This window comes from Aquila chrysaetos, chromosome 16 (genome assembly GCF_900496995.4).
Source record: "Aquila chrysaetos chrysaetos chromosome 16, bAquChr1.4, whole genome shotgun sequence".
Lineage (NCBI taxonomy): Eukaryota > Metazoa > Chordata > Aves > Accipitriformes > Accipitridae > Aquila > Aquila chrysaetos.
The window spans coordinates 26616068-26638470 of record NC_044019.1 but is presented as its reverse complement, the minus strand read 5'-3'; the positions used below and the strand labels follow the sequence as shown (position 1 = coordinate 26638470).

The 22403-nt window shown below is 40.0% G+C and overlaps 1 long non-coding RNA gene across 1 annotated transcript; it reads right to left on the bottom strand.

The window, feature by feature from the left end:
* Positions 1-15062: 15062 nt before the first annotated feature.
* Positions 15063-22104, bottom strand: LOC115352227. Its single transcript, XR_003927027.2, has 3 exons — positions 21957-22104; positions 16566-16702; positions 15063-15194 (listed from the first exon to the last, which is right to left on the bottom strand). It is a non-coding gene; the product is annotated as an uncharacterized LOC115352227 (long non-coding RNA).
* Between the last annotated feature and the right edge of the window lie 299 nt (positions 22105-22403).

Genomic DNA, 22403 nt, shown 5'->3' with positions numbered 1-22403 from the left:
GAATTCATCCCTGGTTCATCTCCCTCGTTACATTATAGATACCACTGGCATGGGTTGACTAATCGTTTACCATTAACAAACAGAAAAATGAGCAGCATGTATAACTGAACATTACAAAGGTTTCTTCCAGGATTGCCATGACGTGTTCAGATAGTTGATAAGATAATTAATTCCTAGTGTTCCCGTATTTTCATGAGAACTTACCTATAAGTAAACAGAACCCAAAGCCTAGTTTATGTTTCTTTATTGTATTATTATATGGCACAGTAGTGTAATAAAACAATCTTCTGACTTCTCTTTGACTTTTCGTATTCATTGTTCCTAGACAGGTTTTCTTGCACATGTAAAATATATACAACAAATTTCATGTCTAAGGTCCTAGTGGTTTAAGCAGTCCATTTCCTTATTGGCAACATATTTTTACAGTTAGGACTTGATTGGGCTGGGAAATATTAGAAATGTGTTGACTAACACACTGTTAAAACTATAAGATGTGTAATGTTGAAGTAATGACAGGTACTCACGGTCCAGGTTGAATGGTTGTTCACGGTCCACAGTTGCAACCACAGCTGATTCAGCGGTTAAAAAGATGCTGTTCTCCAAAGCTACTGGTATCGCCTAACAGCTCAGTTGCTCGAAATGGTGGTGTAAAATGATGGGTTCACTGAAGTCTGTCGCTAACTCCATCGATTTTGTAGGAGTGGAACATTTCTTTTTGTACAGAACAATGTACTCATTCAATCTGAAAGGTAAGTAGTTTTTTCAAAGTGGGTTTTTAGCCAAATGAAAATGTCTTAAAGGACAAAAACTGTCTTTAAACCAGGGCAAGAATTAGTGACATTGATAACTGTCATGTTTGAGGTTTTAAGGAAAGCAAGGAAAATTCTAAGCCTGCCAGTATTTCATTCTTTTACGCTAAAAGACTCATGCAGCAAGAATCTGTAAGTGACACTCAACCAAGAAAGAGCTTTCTGAACAGCTGATGTGAAACTTGAAAAGAGGCAACGTAACAAATGTAATGCGGGGGGAAGTGCTTTCATTCCAGTTCAGGAACATCTGGTTTATTGCAACAATAACTACTGTAATTATATCACTGCTGGAAAAGCTGCTCTAGGTTAGGTTAAGTTTGTGGTTTCTATAATAAACACTGCTTTGGAGGAGTGGGGGTTTCAGTATTTCAGCCATGTCAGATCATGCTGAACTGAACTGTGATTTGAGGCAAAAATAACAAAATATGGAAAACATAAAAGCATTATTTCTAACCGTATATTTTTTGAGATATACTCTCGGTTTATTCCTCATTATAACAAGTGGAGGGTATGCCAAAGAAGCAAATTGTTGGATGACTGACCATATTTCACTGATAAAAACTGAAGAAGTAATTTTTTTTGTCAGCTGGAAATAGGCTTATTAATACTTACGGTAATACATATTGCTGCAATAAATAAACAAGCATCCCGCAAAGGACATTATTCTCACTTTACATACAGGGAAAAACTAAGGAACCTGCCTCAGGTCAGATAGCAGCTTAATAGCGGAGGCTCTCCTAGCAAGAATATAGTGGATTTTTCCAGATGAGTGCCTGTGTAATAGGGCTTACTACCCAGCCACTGTATTATTTCACTAGTCATTAAAAATGAAGTGATTCAACTACAGCACCATGCTTTTCTATCTCATGGAAAGTCTGAATCTACATGAGTCTTCTACAGCAGAACCAACGGAATTATCTCAGTTGCCAAGTGTATTTCCTGAATATTATACAGCAGCAAGAAAGGATTGTCTGTTTTCTTGGCAACACGGTACATTTACTGACCATAGCATCAGTAGTATTCACAGCAGTAGTGTGGTTGCACTTGGATCTGCAATGGGCGAGGTGTTGCACATAAAAATTTTCTCATAAACTGCAAAAGATAAATAAACCACTTTGTATTCTACTGTTAGGGCATGCTTAGTCTAGATTCTATGATACATGCTCTATAAGACTATACAATTTTAGCCTATCAACAACGTATAAAAAAGAATGGGTAGACATTCTTTTTTATAAAAAATAGGAACATCATTCCACATGTATGAATTCCCATTAAAATGCTTTGTTGCTGCAGGAAGGTGTCCAATAGATCCAAAACTGCCTCAGACCTTTGAGAATTTAAGAATGCTGGAGAAAGAGATATTTTATTATTGTAGTTTGCTTCTCTACCTCCATCTCATGATTTGAAGCGTTTGCCACTATGTGTTCAGATTCACACACTTGTACACAACAGGTCAAATAGAATTTGCAAGTTATGTGCATGCACCATTTTAACAACTGACCCAGTATTCTTGCATGCTGACACTGGCAAAATATTACCTGAGCAAGAATCAACTTACATTACACATGCAAATGTGGGTCTGTGCATGCAGAAGACTTCTGTTTTATAAATGCAGGTTTAACACTGTCTTTAGTTTTATCTCCTGCAGCTAAAATAATTTCTACCAGCTCAGTGCTTGGAACTGAAATGATTCCTTTGCTTCAATATAGATAGAATAAAATAATGCCAGAATACCACACTCTATTTTTCTGGGTGTTATTCTACCAGAAAAGTTCAATGGAGTGTAAATTGCATCACGTAAATGGCAGTTAAACCATGTTCAACGCAGACCAGTGAAAACATACTGTAATTTTCAAAGCAACATAGTAGAGAAAATAACAAAGTTGTTTTAAAGTTCCAACAGAAAGTAGATTTATTTTCATTTAGGATTAGCTCTATCTGAATTCTCCAAGACATTACGGGGTTTAGTGCTAATGGTTATTAGACTCATCAGTCATACATGTTGGTTTTCTTCCATAATGTCCTTTATATCTTTCATATATCTCTATATATACACAACTCCTATATTTATACATGCATATATACATATATATCTTTTTTTAGGGGGGTGAATCAAGAGTGACCTAACTTTCTCCATTTTTATAGAACTCTTTTTTCAAATAAAAATCACATGAACCATAAAGAGAAAACTATCTCTGACTTGAAAAGTTTGTAATTCTCACCTGTCTGTCATCTCATCACCAGTTTTAGAATTCTGGCAAGGGGGCCACTGAAACTTTTATAAATATATATATATGTGATCATATCATGGATACTTTTATTTTATATATGCTTCTGGTTTTATATCATAGTCTTTGACTACAGTCATTGCCAGAAATGGCTTAATTGTCTGTGATTTTGTTGCAAAAAGGTTAAATCTCAGAATTTCAAACGGAAGAATAGATCATCAGCTGATGTCAGTCATCACTCGCCTGTATCAAGAGGACTACAGAGCAATTTACATGAGCTGAAGTATGGAAGAGTTTGTTTTCAAGATATGTAGAAAATACAAATGGTGTGATAATAAAACAAATGAGGCGTAAGCTCGAAGCTTGCTCTACATATGCTAAATGCCAACTCCAACTCTGATCTGGTCCTTCAGACAGGAAGAGTCAAAAGTAAACGGTTTGCAAGCTGCTGGCAACAGCACTGGGCATGCCTTAACCATGCTAGCTTTAAAATACCACCTAGGACTGGGATGAACCCTTCACCTTTCTTTTTTTGGATGCTAAAAATTCTACAACTCTGCTCCTGCCTGCCGAGGCACTGAATCTTGGAAGACGTTGAATATTGCCTGGCTAATGCTAAGTGTCCTCAGATGCCTTTCTTGTCAATGGCTCTAGATACCTTCCAGCACCAGGCACTCATTCAAAAAGAGAAGTTAAGTTATTGCAGACTTTTCTTCAGTTTACGTGTTGTCAGGAAGTCTGGCAGTACTTAGGATTCAGTCTTGTAAAATGCTGACCTTTCTCTCCTTTTACTCCAAACCGGGGCTAGGCTATTCTGTACAGTCCATACCTTGCGTAATTCCATATATAAACTAAAAGAAAAAGGAAAATGTTTTGGTTTTTCTCTTTTAAATAATAAAAACAAAAAAGAAGAATATCAAATAGTGGACTGAAACATGATTTTAAAAAAGCCTCTGAAGATATAATTTCCAATTTTCTGGCTTTTTCTCAGTTTTTGCAGTGTTTTCTTAGCACATCTAGACAGCAGAAAAATTTGCCTGTGGCGGGCTGACTTCCTCCCGGGGTGCTCATAAGTCATCACCCATTGGTTCAAGTGCCTTTCATCTCTGCTAAGCTCGTATCAGAATTACTCGCGCCGAGGATGGCGCAAGCTCATTTCCAGTGTGGGGTCCCACGCTGCGTTGCAGTGAGAGATTTACTGGCACTGACTGCTCGCGTTTGCGGCAGAACCAGGCACGGGAAAGGTGGGGCAGCACCTGGAACCGAGCGAGACTCCTGCTTCCTCTGCAGATAGTACTGGAGATGTTCCCCTTGAGCTCTAAGGGCTTGTTCGGCTTGGGACTTTTCTCTTTTAGAACGCTAATATTGAATGGAAAGCTTTCTTCTCTGAGAACAAACAAACCAAAAAAGTTTTTAAGTAAGTGAGGCAATGAGGTCTAGCAGACAGCAGAGATCTGGGCTATTTGCAGTGATACTATGAAGCTTAACAGTTTTCCACCACGCATAAGAGAAATACGAATGAGGACCATAATACACACACACAGCGTAAAAAAAGAAAGGTTATCCTAGTTCCACTTCTACAAAGATCTGAGCACTCTCACACCAAGTCTTTGACCCTTCATTTATTTTTCTGAATTGCCTTGTTGTGATTGCAAGAGCTGGTTGTACTTAGGAGACTATATCATTCACAGAAGCACTGAAACTATTTTCTGCATGGATACAGAATATCTTCACATGAAGAAAACCTATATTTTGTGGACACATTCAGAGGCACATATTCTGACTTCATTCATTGGTGATAGGGCAGAAATTCTGCTAGAAGCCAGGGAGACAAAGAGACTTGCAACACAATCATGAGAAAAAACATGTCCTGATAGTAAGAAATTCCATCGACACCATTCCATGTGCTCATGAGGAGTGGAGGTTTTTTTGACTTTGTTATGCAACTTCAGAATGACACATCTTCGTGAAAGAGACTTTGACAGTTCAACGTGTTTTGCATTCAGCACCACTTCCATGTAATAGTCTGATCTTCTCACTACAGGTTAGAAATCTGAGATAGACTCCAATCATAACATTCAGACCATGAAATATGAAACACTGAAAAAGTCCAAGTTCAGGTAAGGAGACTGACCATGCAGAGCTGAATGCTGCAAAACACCATGAGAATGTGTATAGCATTGATACAAAGACAGGGGCTGTCTATACATATCAGGTCTAGGTAAGAAAAGTGGTTTGTAAGGGAAACTCATCTGATGTTCAGACTGTTCAGATTCATGTCTGTTAAAAATGGGAAATATTGGGGCTATTAAACATTTAATTTTTACAGATGATCAGCAGAGGGTTACTGAGACCAGATGTTTCTGTAATCGTCATACACTGGAAGAATTCTCAGTGTTCAGTGTCCTTTAACTCCGTATGTCCTGCATGGCGAGATACACACTGGATATCTAGAAGTACTGGCGTAGTCTACAGTACAGAACATTTAGGAACGCATCTCAGAGCCTGGTAGAAAGTTACTTTCACAGGCAGACGTTTTAATATTTTTCTGTCATAAATAGAAAGACAAAAACGATGCTACAAACACAAATAATCACTGCACAAACCCTTTTTCAGAGCAGTGAATACGTTCTAGGTGCAAGAGCTATCCAAAGCTAAGAAGGGAATCCGTCTCTCATCCATAAGTAGAAATGGAGAATACTTTGCTGATTTCTACTCAGACTATTAGATGAGACCTCCCAGGCCATGCTTCATTCCAGCAGAAATCCACAACGCCAACAAAATGCATAGTCCTGTCACTCCTCCCTGCTTCCCCACAACCTCCCCCACATGTCTAGTTGCTCATTTTCGTGTTAATTACCACGTGGCGAGAGCAGACCACTGCTCTCCCTGAAAATAATACGGGCAGCAGAGCAATTTGTGTTCGTCGCTGGACCGGCGCCCCATGAGGCTCCCTGCAGGACTCTCCGAGGGCAGCAGCAATGAACTCCCTGGGACAGGGTATGCTGGGGCCACCACCGCTTTCAGCAGCAGCTTAGGCTGACATAACACTTAAGTGATTGTTTAGCTGTGCCCTCATTCATTAGGCGTTTGTCTCGCTGTGTTGGGCACGCTAGGTTTTGCTGTCCAAGATCAAATGATATTTAAGTGTATCTTTCCCGGCGTCTCCCAGCATCTTCCGTTTCATAGCAGTACCTACCATCACTATGATAATGTACTAAATTAAAGTTACATCTTTCTCGCCGGCTCTTTTTTCGTTTTTTTTTTTTTTTCTTTTTCTTCCACTCCTCCAATTCAGAAATCTCACTCTTGTAGCCTCCAGAGAAAAACCCGCAGGGGAGAGCTCATTTTCCCTTCATCAGAAAACTTAAATGTCCTTTCAGTGCTCTCCCATGGTGCATCGGCCTTTACTCTCTGGCCTGAGCTCTTGAAAAGCTGCTGTTCGCCCTGGAAGAGCTTTCCCACATGCTGTATCGTCAGGGGACTGCCTGACCGTGGTCAGTGGTTTCTGTGTGCGGACACGTAGGCGGAAAGGGGCAGAGGGGCCACACTCGAGGAGAGCAGAACAACTGCAGAAGGGAGGCTTGGACCAGAACTGGGATTTGTGGGTGAGGAGCTGCTGGCCTGCCAGGATATGGGGTCTATGCAGACAAGTATCAATAAAGGCATTAAAAATAGAGAAAGTAACAGCTTCTCAAATTGCAGCCCTTGGTTTGCAAGAGGTTTTCTCTGTCCCAGAGTCATGCATGCAAAGTTTGTCATCTGTCCACATCTGCTGCATTTGCTTGGCAAGTACATAGTGACAGGATACCTGACCCGGGAAATTATTCGTGCAAAAACTTCAGGCTGTTTCTCACCTGCACCATGTTAGTAGTACTGCCTTTATATACCAGCTGCTGTTGTTTTGAGTTTTGAGTCCCCCCGCCTTGTTTCTCACAAATAAATCTGGGCTGCAGATATTACAGAAAATAACGAGCAATCCCAAACCCAAAATTCAGATGCAGCCTTTCCCAATAGGTGAGGTGAGTTTGAATCTATGGTTGGGATCCACCTCCCATGGGAAGTTGTGAAATTCTGCGTTCCTGCTGCCGACACTCTGCCCTCCCCGGCAGTGGCACACGGGGCAGAAAACAGTCTCGCTAGAAGCATAGCATCACCATAAGCTGCAAGAGTCAGACTTCCACGATACTTAACCAATTGAAAAATAAAGCAGGCTTGCAGTTTGGGATTTTTTTTGCTTTGTTCTCTGTGTGTGTTTGTGTGTTTGTGCCAGCTGTATCCAAACGATGGCTGGCAATACTTCCTGATTTTGTAATTGAGATGTATAAATACAGCAAGACTGAGATAATATCTAGTAATGTAATACTTTTCCATCCCTGGGCATTGACAGGAGTTGGTTCTTAACTACCGCACAAGTTCAGACCTAAACGAGAACCCCCGGAGTGCAGCCACACAGTACCTGCAGCACGAGGTGCTCTGACTGCGCCTGAGCTTTCAAGCTGCCAAAGACCAACCCTCAGTGCTCATCTCCCACCAAGGTCAACAGGGACTGGGAACACACAGCATCATTTAGAGGTACAAAGTATCTCAGAAGATCCAGTTCCCTGGTTGCTTCAGGTTCAAATCAAGGCTATTGATATTGTCTTTAAGTCAATACCTTAGACCCTCGGTCACAAGAGGTTAGATAAGATTAAAGAACTAAGTTTTTTTAATCTATTGAATATTAAAAATGGCCACTTCTGGCTTTTCATTCACACCATCTGTTGCTAGCAGGTTGTATTGGCAGTTTCAGGACAGATTAATAATTGTTCCTGATTTTGGCACACCGAGAGGTTAAAAATAAATCTTTAGCCACACAGAAGAGTCCCCAGCCATTGATTTCTCTAAGATATTTTGGCAACTTGAAAAGAAAATATATGGTATGAGCCTTCCTAGAATTACTTCTCCCAGCCACATGTGATATAAATAAAACAAACCTCAAGAATCTGGCTTAGAATATGGAATAACATTATGCTACAGTCATTTCTGCTGTGTTTACCACAGCAAATGTTGAATTACAGGCGTCACCGTACATAATATTTAAATATTTCAATGATACCCAGAGCTCTCAACACTCTTGTTTCTTTCCCATGTTCACGACAATTTGCCAGCAACATTTTCGAACAGAGCAGTCATTTTATAGCAACCTCTTTGTGTCAAGAAATGTGTACACACTACACAGCTGTATCTAAGATGTAGCATAACCCCCTGCTAAAGCATCCTTACCGTGTTCTGGGGTGCCAAAGGATTAAGATAGTCCCGGGACGCATGTCTGAAGGTTCCCCTGACCTCGGGGATCTGTGGTTTAGATTGCTGCCTCAATTCCCAGGGGCCACAACCGTCGGCCGGAGTGTTCCTCCTGGTGAGCCTCGGTGCAGCCCTGCCCAAGCGATACAGGCTAAGGAAGTAGAAATTTAACATGTGTTAGGCTAAGATGACTCTGTGAAGTTTCTGCTTTGAGAACAACCTGTCTAAACAAAAGTCCAACCCAAGAAGAGAATGCAAATGGAGGGAGAATCAAGAAGGGAGCCTGCAGAAACTTTCAATTATCGGAAGTAGAAGAATGAAGATAACTACAAAACTGCTAGATGAAAACAGTGCAAGGATCAAAGGCGATCTCTTCAAATGCAGATACCATGTTTTAATGTACAAATAGCAACCAAGGGAGAGACTACAATAAAGAAAAATAGCTATGTAAAATTGACATGAATGTTAAAAAAAGTTTCATTAAGCATCAGTGACTTCTTCACAGGATCTTGAAGTACACATAGGAATTGGACCTTTGGACAGGATCTTGATTTTTTTGAACAAGTTCTTTCTATGGTTATTTAAAAAAAGTTTTGTCTTTCTGGGTACTATAACCAAACTTTTCAAGAGAGTATCTGGCAAATAAATGTAAAATGCTGAACACATCTGAAAACCTGGTCATTATAAGGATGCCCAACTGGAAGGTGAGCTCTTCTGGCCAGTGAGTTTCTTACAAAGTGCAATTCCCCATAGGACAGCGGGTAACAATTCTGCATTTGACAGCATCCACGGGAGGGTGCTGTGGCAGGGAGGAGGGAGAGAATTTAATTGCAGGACACTGAGACCAATTTAGAGGTGGGGGAAACTCTGACCCAGCCCACTCCTTCCAGCCTCCGCTGCCAGCCTTCTCCTGAACCCTGGGTGTTCCCAGTCTTGCTGGAGCCTCCTGCCAGTTCTAGCCTTTCCCCGGTGTGGAAAAGTAACTGGGGGAGCTGGACCATAACAGCAGCTGAGGCCAGCAGAGGAAAGGACTGGGAGTATTGCTGGCAGCGCAGTTGGGAGTATTACATTTCCAGTCGGTGTCGACTGGAAATACATTATGTAGAGCTTAATGAAGAGCGAGGGAGGAACAAGGCATGAGAGTGGGTGCTAGCAGGGATTAAGCAGCTAGATGAAAGGTCCTTATTTGATGTTTGATGGAAGGGAGGGAGCAGGAATGGGAAGACAGAATATCGTCTTCTGAGCAAAAAGAGGATTTTCATGTAGATCTTCCTCGGTCTTTATTTCTTGAGTTTATACGATGCTTCTGAATCTATGGGTTGGCGGGCCCAGATTCCTACAGAAGATCAGACGTGTGCTCAGTCCTGCATCTACTTTGAGCTGCTATTTTTGATTTGTGGTCACTTGACAGTTTCATTTGAGGGTCAAAGAGCCTCCTAAATCCACAGAAACGACCTCCATGATATTTTGGAGATGTGGGTATTATCACCTTCATTTTACTTAATGGCTACCTCCCTTGTCCAGAGTCACAGCCTGACTCAGTATCAGGGCAAGGAAAGAACCCAGGAATCCCAACTCACCATCACATGCTCTGCCCACCAGCAGGACACCCTGCTGCCACATGACCTTGTGGCTGGGACAGAGTGGACGACGGATGTTTTTTCTCCCTGGAAGCCAGTCAGTAGCAATGTCCACTGACAGCGTGCATGATCAGATCACTCTGTGGTCAAAATAGGAAACATTATTCATTCTTCTTTTGGGACTGCAGCAAATCCCTGCATGAAAAATAGTCAGCTAGGAAAAAAAGAAAAAAAGAATGTTTCAAATAAAGCTAAATGATTTAATTAAACATTAGATTAACTCTCCCCAAAGCCACTAGCAAAAACACCACAAGCATATGCAAAAGACGGATGTTTGTGGATGGACCTACACAACCTTTTTCACAACCTTTTATATAACATTAGTGCAGGCTTAGACAAAAAGTAGTCTTGTTCTTTTCAAGCCAGCATGAAGTACAGCCAGGAAGTATTAGTCATCAGAGATTTTTGGTAGTTGTAGTTTGGAACCCCAACTGGAGTGTTTGCTTTGTACAGTGCTAATAAAAGCTAAAAAATCTAAATCAAGAATTGGCTGCTATCTTGGTCAAATCATATTTCTTTTTAAAATAGCTTTTGACTACACTATCGCTATTAGAAGAAATTTTCCTTTTTACGCCCTCGCAACACAAGACAAATGCAAAAGAAACAACCCTTCCCTCTTCCCCAAGGAACTGTAACATTTTTTCAGTAAGATTTTGCAGGATTTCATATTAAAATATATTCTGAATTGTGTTTTAATGGGGAAAAAAAGAAATTACTATTTTTGTAACCAAAATAGAACAGATGTAAAAATCTTTCTCAGAAGGTTTTTACCCTCTAGAATGAAACTGAATATTTTTCATGGGTTAGTCTGAAAAACGTATTTTAAAATTTTGTGAAACAATACGTGGCTTTCTTCAGTTGTTGGCCATTCACAACGGTACATCTCTCCTGTAGGTTTCTGTGTTCTGGTCACTTTGGCAATTGCCAGTTTTGGCCAAATAAACAGTATTTTTGCACACAAGTAAGATTTGCTTCTACAATCAAGATGATTTTCTGCAGAGCATTTAAGCAGTAAGTACAAATGGCTATGTGTACTTTGAATTCCTGAAATGAATCATGGAAAACTCTAACATAATAACGTGCTGTTATTAAGTGCTATAGAGCTACCGTTACTATAAAAACGAAGAAGAAATCTGAGGTAGTGAAACAAATCTTCAGCTGGTACAAATCAGCATAGCCCTATTGAACTGAAGAGAGCTACATTGATTCAAAGAAACTGAGATTTTGAGGTGGCCTATAGTTTATTCACTATATTGAATAAACTGTGGCATGGGCTGGTGAAGTAACGATTTGCCCCGAAATCCATGCTCTTAAGGCTGTCTTCAAGAAGGCCTTCTCGAGCGTGAGGTACAGTGTGGAAAACAGTGTAGAAGGTGGCTAAAGGGTGCAACAGGGGAGATAGATGTGAATCTGTAGAAGTCGAAGCCACCGTGTGCTGGAGCAGGTACCGAGGCTCAGAGGGGAGTGTTGACTTGAGACGGAGCTGAAGCACAAGCTGCCCTGCTCTCTCCTAGCTCCACGCTGCTCATTGCCTCCTCCTGGCCATGCTGCCTTCTCTCTCATTAATATAACAGTTCGTGCAGCTAGATGGTCATCTGGCCTAAAAATCCTGCATAGGGTTGAAAGAAATTTGGTAGAAGATCAGGTGGTTTTAAAATGGGTCAGCTTCCTGACTCAGATCATACCTCTGCTGGCAAATGGTCAGGGGTGGTCTGTCCACTAGGACAGCTTCTCTTGGTGGGAACACCAGTACTACTGACTTAAAGAGTTTCCAAAGGTTATACCTGAGGAAGAGGAGATCCCACGTCCTTTGGTCAAATTCTCTTGCTTGTCAATACTCAGGATAAAATGGAATGGTGTATGCTAGGAGCCTAAGGAAACGTGACTGAAGAGGTATTTATTATTAGCTTTCCCGCTCTCCTTGCTCCCTAGATCAGTCACTTACCATGTCGGGAAGAAGTTTTTGCGAGATAAGGCCATCCCAGCTGGGCCTTGGCACACAGGAATAATAGTGTGGCCAATGCCCAGCAACACTGTGATTAAAGGTAACTTTTTGGCAAAGTTCTCCCTGACTTTGGTGGTGCAGGACTGGGTCCCCTGTACTGCTCAGGACCGCTTCCCTCCTGCTTATTCGCCCAGCGGCTCTCACCTCTGAGTGCCACATCTGCATGGGTATTCAAAGCAGCTCGCAGGGTTTGCTCCTCCTGGCCCTAAATGACTCCACTGAAACAGATCGCTTATGATCGCTACACAGCACATGGCGTAGGCTAACAAAATACCGGCTCAACTTCTCCCAGTGGGGTGGATTTTTTCAGTATGTGATCTCCTGCCATTACTGGCAAGCAAAACAGTGGTGTGTTACCTCAAAGGCGGATCTGCCTTAAGCATCACAAAGTAACACCAACCCATGAGAAGCGAGACTTCAGAAGACGTCAATTTAATTCAGGTCATAACAGGTATGTTATTCCCAGCTCTGCAAGCTTCTGTTTCAAGTGTTAATTTGCTTAACGAGTAAAAATATTTCAATCACAAATGCACCCTTTTCAGGCACGTTGCCTCTATTTTGTTCAGGATTTTGAGGAATTTCATAACAGTGCTCTTACATCATTGCACCCAGAGATAATGTTAACCATTGTGAGATAAAGCATGTTTTTTACATTTGCATAAGTGTGTAGCTTTCCTTTCTATTAGCCCATGTGTTCCTTTTTCAATTATGAATATTTCAAATCATGCACGTTCTTCTGGGGAATGATAAAGACATCTGTATTTTAGGAAAACCAATGCTGCTTCTAAGTGCCACCAGAGCAGGGTGGCTGTATGTTACCTATTCATAAATTATGATCAAGACTGTCAGAAAGCAGTATAAAGCAGAGGGCACGAGAGGTATGACACTTCCAACGGTGTTGCCCACTTCATGGTAGATCAGCTCCCCCGCATGCGGTATCTGGACAGCTTCGATTAGATACCAGTATGTTCCAGGAAATTGATAACTATCCTTATGGACTCCAATTGAGGAAGTGTGATAGCAATGATCAAGATAAAAAAATGAGATAATAGTTATTTATATGATTGACATTCTTCTTCAGTGTTTTCACACAAAGACCTCTCTCTCTGCCTGACATGCAGGCGCTGCATTCCCAACGCATTCTTGCAGCCTACACCACATCGCCGAACAATAGCGAGCCTTCTTTCATTTTCCTGCCTAGTTTCTGTGAACAGCACTCTGTTGACAACCGAGTCTGTTCTCACTCCTGAAGAATTTGAAAAATTGAACGATATAAGGACAGCCTGTGACTTCCAGGAGGCATCTTAAAGCATCCTATTTTAAAAATTGTGGTTTGGTGCTTCTTTTTCTGTTTTGTTTCTGTTTCAAAGGAAACCTACAAAAATGCAGTTACCCTGCAAATCCGTCCTCAGACCAGTGAGCTGCTCTGAATGCGGCACCACTAATAGCACTAAAATGCAAATACGTGGGCGACTTTCTCTCTTTGACCATTCCAGAACAGCCTTTCCCCTCTAAACTTTAATGTTAATGATGAGTGCCAAACTGACAACCCCTGTGCAATTGATATCTTTGGCACAGGAAAAATAGATGCGTGGACATTGGTTTGCTTTCCTTGCCAACCAGTCCCAAGCCTAAAACGGACAGGCCACATGTAAGATTAAGAAAGTTCAGCCTTCTTAATACTCATCCCAACTCCCTCTCTTGTTCCCAAAGAATAACGAGTTTTGGTCAGATGACAAGGACTTCATAAATATGAAGCAATGTGCATAAAAGACCCAGATCTCTTTCTCCTTTGTCACACACGAGCAAACCACTCTCACTAAACCAGCGTCGTGCTTAGTCTTGTGGCTGACAGTGAACTAAAACAAAACAGAAGAGATGGAAAATCGCTATGATGAACTTGCTGGCATGTTATGTCTTTCTTTGGTTGATGATACATATCTATATCTGGGCAACATATGCCATAAACCATAAGTGCTTATAAACCGTGAGAGGAAAGGAGAGCTGGACTTGCTGTATTGATACACCTTGCCAACTTTCTGTGGTACTGTGTTTCCTTCGAACTACCAGGCTAACATCAGAGACTAGAAAATGAGCAAAATCTCTCCCTATGTAGTCAGCTATGATAGTTTTCCATTTTGGAAAAAAAAATATGGACACATTTTAGTGTATTTTCACAGTAATATTTCTGTTGTTGGTATCCTTGATTTTGAGTACGTGTGCATGCGCACACATGCTATTTCCACCCATTCAAGAAGCCTGATGAACTTGAAGCGCCCTGTCTTAACACCACTTAATACAAAACTTCAGCATTGTCTGCATCTTACTTCAGGACCTTGCATATAAGGATGCCTCAAGGAAAGCCCACTCTTAATTTACACCCAATTTGTTCTTGGCTTCTGACTTCTCTGGGTGGATCTGGCTCAGTCAAGGCCAAAATGGAACATCAATGAACAAGCGTGCTGGCGTCACTGAAAAATGAAAACAATTGGAAAATGACAATCAAAGGAAGGTGAAAGATCTAGTCCCAGGGCTTCCTGTTTCAGCTGAGAGTTTATTCAGATGGCCTCCAGATAATCTAAGCCAGATAAAGGGCACACCGAGTTATTATGATGTTTATTCTCTTGGCTTTGTTAGCTGTCAAATGCAAGAGCAGTCTATCCTGGATGCATTTATGCCCTGCCATTTCTACACATCTTCAGATTTAGGCTTTGATTTATTGTACTGCCATGGAAGCAGCATGGAATTGAGAAAGGGTCTAAGAAGTATAAAAGAACGAGAACAAGCAAGAAATTTCTGTCCTCTGACATCTTTCATGATGTAATTACATAAGGTATTATTTCTACAGCAATTAAATATACTTAGTATAAATATTTCCTGTACAGTAGTGTAAAGGGACCATAGTATGCAGAAAATCAGTCCAAATCATGCTAATTCTTTCCTGGAAGAAGTGGTTAGCTAGTTCAGGTACTAGCTACTTTGAATTAGATAATTCAGCTGTCAAAACAATACTCAACACAAGGACAAGGACAAACTAGTGTATACGGGAACCAGAAGTTAGAGTCATTTAACCAGGTTAAATACCTGGTTACCTTATCTTCGCTGCACGTGAGTTAATAGCCTATGGTATCTTCACAGTGAGAGTCAAACTCTATTATCTCCACTGGAGGAAAATGCAGGCTCCAGCACTGGAAGTCAAGGTGGTATCAATAGGACAGACACTAGCCTAGGCAAAGAAAAAAAAAAGGACATGGCTTAGAGCAATAGCAGCATTGCTTAACAGTATATGCACATCGGAGAGTTGACAGAATGTTTTGCCTGGCTTATTCCACTGTAGAGAAAGTTGTGCTTATGGTTTTCCCAGCAGAAATTGTTTGCATTTATCCCTGCTGTAGCCTCGCTGAAACCTGGGGACTTGTACTAAGAATTTGGGATTTCTAGCTCTAAACCCAAGTTTCTTAAGCAACACAAAGGAAATGTTTCGTTAAGCGCAGCATTTGTGGAACTACTAAGGCAAATGCATCTCCTTTGCAACTTCAGAGAAGTTCATGAATTTGGTAAGTGCTAAAATTTGAACTAGTCAGAACTACTAGTATATGCTTGAAGTCTGTTTCTATCTTATCCACACACATGTCCTGGAAGATCACATGCCAATATGTAAAAGTATTTTCAAAATATACTTATTATAACATTATTTTGAAATTTATCTTTTTTTGTCATTGTTGCACTGACTTAGGTTTTTTATCCTAGGTTTTACATTTAGTGCTTCTAAACCTCGGATCTGTCTCAAGTATTACAGCAATCATATTAAACAAGTGCTACAGCCACTTCCCTTCTTTTATGATACAGTTTATATTCTGAAAGCTCTTAAGTCACAGAACCCTGAAATTCATCTTGCATAGTATACACTCATTACAAGTCACTAAACTAATTTCCCGAAGGCTCGTTATTAGTAGCGATTTTAATGTTTGCTCATGTATTTAACTTTAAATGGAAGCTTAAGATCAGAACCTGAACTGTACATTTGACTGAACGGAGAGCAAGAGTGATGCGCTAGTCCAATCAGAGACTGAACAGCTTCAAAGTTGTTACAGATACCCAAATTGTTGTCTACAGCAATGGTAGTACAGACATTGCTATACGTGTTGTGCGGCTGTACATGAAGAATGTAAATTAACAGAAGCACTAAGCCCTCCTGGGTTTTTTTGTAACTGTTGGCTAACTTCAACCTCAAATCGTATGTGATCTACTGTCTAATTACTGTCTGTCTGAGATCACGCAACATATAAAAGAGCCAAGGAAAGTTCTTAGTGACCTATAAGACACAAGATGTAGCTACCATACAATACTGATGCAAATTAATCCTATGTGGGTCTACTTTTAGGCACAAGTGGTTCTGGGAGTCCCAGCTGTGTGCTGGGCACCCCCAAAGCACAGCACACAGGTACAGGGGCGATGGCAAAGAACCGGCACCCAAAGGCAACGAGCAAGCCCCCAGCAGAAGGCATGGTCAACTGGGCACGGAGTGGCCCTCGCTGGGCAATCCTTCAGGCTGGGACCAGACACTGGTGTCCCCATGGGAAACACTCCTCCCTACCTGTTGGCACAGCAGGAGTTTGTGGGCTGTGCTTGGCGGGTGTCATGCTTAAATGCCTTGGCCAAAACCGAAGTATGCTTCTCTTGTCTAGCGTAAGCCATCAGAAACCATGGTGAATATACAACACATTACGCTTCCTTAAAATGAGACAATAAACACTTTCATTACCAAAAAGGTAAGCAGACACTTGAGGTATTGCAATGCGTGAGAGCTGTCCTCCTCTCCCGAATTGAAAGCCTGATGATAAACACGGCGAGGAGCTCTGGCCCATCAGGACGTTGCTACCACGGCCTGAGCTGCAGAGGTGTTCCCCTCGCACCCTTAGCATAAGAGCTGGCAAATGAAAAGCATCTGAGCAAGCTTAATCTGCAATAATTATATATTACAAATGTATTTATTCTGTTTAGGGAGAAACTCCTTTAAGGCTCCAGATGAGACATTTCTCACATATATTATTTAGCTTTTCCTGAGGCCTTAATGAATTGCTTTAAATTACAGACTTAGATATTGATTAGCCTCATTCCGTTGAAATCTAGGCTTAGCAATCTATACTTGTCTATAGTTTATTTGTGATATTATTCCTAATAAAGAGCTGCAATTAATCCACATCAAGAAAAATCAATTAATACAGATTTGTATCACAAAGAAAGAAATCCTCCTCATATCTGCCCACTAATCCTGAAGCTTAGGTCTTTCTTTGCTACCAAGGAGGACAGATAAAAAATATTGATTTCACCCTATTTTTACAACTCATAGTGATACAATAATAGCACACAGAACAGACGGGGCTTATCAATTAAAACTATTTTTATATATGATGATAGATGAGGACACACAATGCCTTTGTTCTCTGCATTATTAATAATTATTAATATGATGGACTAGTAGTTCTGTAATAAGAATAATCCCTCCATGCATAGCTCTCAAAGAGTCTGACTGCACTTCTGGTATGGTTATGAATTTTGCATCCTATGAATTACAATACAGCAATGGTTCTAGAAGGAAAATTGCAGTTAGCTGCAGCTGCATGGGAAAGGAGGAGTATTCTGTATAATTTTAGACTAATGGTGCAAGGTGAAGAAACACAAGATGTTATCCAAGCTAACATCTTTCTAATTTTATCCAGTTCTATCTGCCATTTTAACCAAGCTAATATCTAACCTAATTTATTAGAAATAAAAAAATCTTATCAGTCTTCTTGCAGGAAGCGTCACATAAACACCATGAATTAGATTTTGCAATTTTAGAAGCCAAACTTTATCCTTGCTACACAAAGAAGACAACAATGTGTCATTGTCCTTCCACAATTCCTACTATAAACAGTTTATGTCATTTATTCTTTTGCATGCTAGATAATTACATATTTTATACCAGTGTATCATCAGTATGTTGTTATTCTGACTGCCCCATAATAGAAATTGTGTATTTTCCCACTGCAGTGAATGCTATTCTTAACATACATCGGCCTCAACCAGCTAAAAATATCAGAGTTCTGTTGCCTGTGGGAAAGTTTTGCTGAAGTTATTTCTATTAAAAGTTTAAGATTGGTCTCTTCCATTTTTCATACTGTATGTGCCATTCACATTTAATGCTGTCTTCTCTGATATGCAATTACTTACAAGTACTTAAGTGTCACATATGGCACATATTAGGCAAATAATGCCCTAATTCACTCTAATGCTAACATTAATATGAATGATTAGGAATGAGATTAGTACCAAAGAATACCATTTTAAAATAAATTGTGATGACATAGTGACAGCTATATGGAGGATTAAAGAGTATGGATTATTGCAGGTTATGGTTCAAGATATCAAATGATATGGCTCTGTGTTTGTTCTTGCCAAGGACACTAGGCAATTAGAGGCTCAAACAGCCAACTGTAATTCTTACACTGAATCTTTGGGTTACTTGTGGGTTTTTTTAACTCCTGTGAGTTTTTGACAGACAGTAGGTTCTGAAAAAAATTAAGGATCGACTTGCTGTGAGCTGTCTACGTCCACAGAAAGCTTTTTTGAGAGCCATTTAATTTATCTGGCAACCTAGAGCCAGTCTGACAATGCAGATACAAAGGAAAAGCTCTAATTTTATAAACATTCTCTTCTGAACCCAAATTCATATAATCAATAAAGAAGCCATTGAATAAATGACAATATTTCTTTTCTTTGCTGTTGCACCTTTAAATCTATCTCCTTGAAACAGTAGTTTTGCTTTTCTTTCTCCTTTTTTCCGAAGATAACAGAGACCTATTTAGAAACCTTAATTTATGCAATTAAACCAATAACATCCATGTTATATAACGCTCTGCCTATGCAGTCTGATCCCCATTTTTCTGATGTCTCCATATAATACTTTTATATTTCAGCAGCTTCTAAATCAATACTGTTTCATTCAAGGAAGTGAGCAAGGAGTTGAGAAACACTAATTATTCCCTGTTTAGATTATCAGATTTTGCGAAGGACCAAAGAATAAAAATACCCTCAGCTTTTGGCTCATTCATCTCCCTTTTAACACAAGACAGAAAAATATTTTAGCTCCTGAAGGTCTGACCAAGTGTTAATACCTTCAGCTTCACTGAAGTTTGCAAGTGAAGGAATATCAGTGATCTACATATCATGATTGTTGATGGTGCAGTCGAGAAAAAACAAAAGAGCAATTAAGTGTTTTTTTTTTCTGGTAGCTGCCTGCACTGGTATGTAAAGACCGGTCCAGTATCAGTCTCAGCTTTGATATTCCACATGAGCTCAAGCATGGCATCCTCTGGATGCAACAGCCTTTTGATTATTCATTACAAATGGTGATCTCTGGGGCTCAAGGAGGTTTTGCTCATTATCTCCAGTAAGAATCCTGCTATCAGGATCTAAAAGTACTGTAACGAAACCTCCTCTCACCGTGCTGCTGCCAGAATAAGGACAGTTACTTAAAAATTAGAAGCTATTGAGGTAATAAAGTACTATGGTGTATACATGTAAAAAATATGGTTTGCTAATCAGTTCTCCATGGGCCATCAGCAAGTGCTTCACAGGCAACTAGTTTTTGTGGTACATGATTTTTAAATAAAATAATGGAGGCGTTAGTGTTGCATCAAAACAGGGCAAAAAAGAAATGAGCACCCAGCATCTATTCCACCATGATACAGATTGCCACACTGTTTCTCATTACTGAGCTTGTATTGGTTTAGATCAAAGACGATATGTTTAATTTTATAGATTCATACAGCAGATTGCATTTGGCCCATCCAAAACAAAATTGACAAGGGAGACGTCAGCTCAAGTTACAGCCTGTCACTGAGGTGAGCTGCTGGCGGTGCAGCGAAAGCCGAGTTAGGATCTTGGCTTTGCAGTGCAAGGCACAAGGAAATACATGTTTAAGGTACATGTTTAAAAATACATGGCAGGACATATGAAGTGCATCATACTGAGTATGAAGCCACTTCACATAGTCAGGTTTTGAGAACAGAAAGTTAGACATAAGTGCTCATACATTTATCCCATAATTCTACTCCCAATATAATGTATTCTATAGGGTTTCATCAATAGACTCTTACTCATACTAGAGTGTATATTCAGAACATCTATTCTCTGATTTCAAAATTTGCAGCAATACAGAACCTACCTTAATCTTCACTATGTTATTCTAGGGAAATGCAGAAGTAATACACCTTTTACATCCCCATTTGACAGCTTCCTTTTCATATAATCATACGTGTTTCTGGAAGCTTATACCCAGTTGATAGCTATCGCATGCACTGGCACTCCAGAAAACCACTGAGCTCCTTTAAAACTCCTGGGTACAGATATAAGGATATTTTGATCTTAACTCTGATTTCAGTAGTTTGTGTTTAATAAGCTCCTGTTGGAACCTATTAAAGTTACTGCTGGAAAGGAAAACATTCAATGATCCCTATACTCATTATATGATATGGATTTTTTCTGAAATAAAGCCAGTTCTACCCATTCTCCCGTATTTTTTCTGCTGTCTTAAGCTAGTGAAAAAGATCAGTATTGTTCAGGTTTTCTTCTTAATATATTAAAAAATGAGCCTGGTGGAATCAGGTCTGCCTGCTCTCCTTATATTTCCCTTATTATTCTTCTGCAATTTTAAGCTTCTCGCTCATATGTATTGCTGCAAGCTTCCTCTTCTTCACATATGCAATTAAATATATATAAATGTAATAGTTACTTTTCCCCTCTCCACTAACCTAGAACTTGTTGATCTTTTTAACTACAGTGAATGGCTTTATTAAACGTGGCTTTTCTGAATACTCAGTAAAACAACTTCACCAGGATTACTTATATGCTTAAAGTTAAGCACATGTTTAAACACCTCCTTGAATTGGGATGTATCTCTTTTCAATGAAAGAGCAAAAAAAGAAATAACAAAATTAGTTTGTCTTAATCTGGAAATCTGAATAACTGATATGGAATACAGCCAGGTTTTAGCATAACTTCCTCTCAGTTTGTTCCCTATTTTCTCTTCTGTTTCTTTTTGATCTTTGGATTTATTTTCACTTCTTACCCTGTTATTTTAAATCATCGTGCATGTATGTCACCCATGTCCTTGTGAGGGCCCTCTCCCATATAATGTGCTGTGTGGTGTTTAATATATATGTGCACATACACATAAACACATACACATACAAGCTTGTTTCTTCACTTGTGTATAATGAACGCTTTTAATATTTTTCCAGCTGTTTCTGTGAGCTCAACATGCTTAAATGTAATGAATATCCTATTCATTAAACAATAATCATAACTGAACATGAGCACATTTAATACATGTGCATTAAAAAAATATTTTCCTTCAAAGGTGAACTGCAAAGGGAATTGAGGCAGGGAAATAAATCCTCCCCCCATTTTTTTATTTAGCACATGCAAGTATTGCCTGTAAAATTCCACTCTCTCCCCCTTCCCTCATCTCTATCTTCCTGACATTTTGAAAGCCTGTCTGCCAGGATAAGCTTTGCCAGTTCGAGCATTTCTTATGGACAGAAACTAGAGCTATTGAAAATGACTGCACCAATCGAAGTGTGTCCCCCAGATGCTGATGAGGGTTTGGGTGTTTGTAGGAGAAGGATTGTACGTTAACGTGTCAAAATCAATCTAAACTAATTTAGTTGCGCTGGCAAGAATTTTGTGTATACAAAAAGCTTGAGATACAGAACAACGACGAGTATATTAAAAAAAAAATCAAGCTGTGAACTCTTTCAAGCTTTCATTGTAAATCACCAAGAAGTGATGAAAAGCATAAATGCAATAAAAATAATCATTTGCAGGTCACTGTTAAATGATGTGACAAATGCAGACAGTGATATTGTAACACTGCGAACCAAAGACTCACATTCTCCCTCATCAGTCATTTCCTTTCTCTTTACGTTCCCATGCACTGTACCTCTTTTACACTTTTCCTTCTTCCTATTAACTTTTCCATCTTGTCTGCTTCCTTCACCTCTCAGCCTTCTGCAGGAGCATGCTGCTGTCTCCAGGCCTCCTCGGGGAGTTAAAGCACAACAATCTTTCCCTAATAAGATTCTGGCACTTCCTCTTGAAGCTTCTTCCGGAACCTGGATGTGAACAAGCATGTGAAAATGAGGAATAATGGGAATAAAATGCAACTCACATCTTTGGAACTTCAGAGGGACCTTGGACTGAGTGCTGAGGGCAAAGCACAGTTCTAACCAGATCTGATCGCAGCACGAGCAGAGTAAATTCAGTGTCAGGACTCTGAAATCCAGTAGAGCAGGAGGAGTTTCTGAAGGCTGCCATCAAGTGCTTGGAGCCCTGCAGGACTGAGCATCAGAGCAATTTGTGATAATATTCATTCAGACAAATTCTGTTG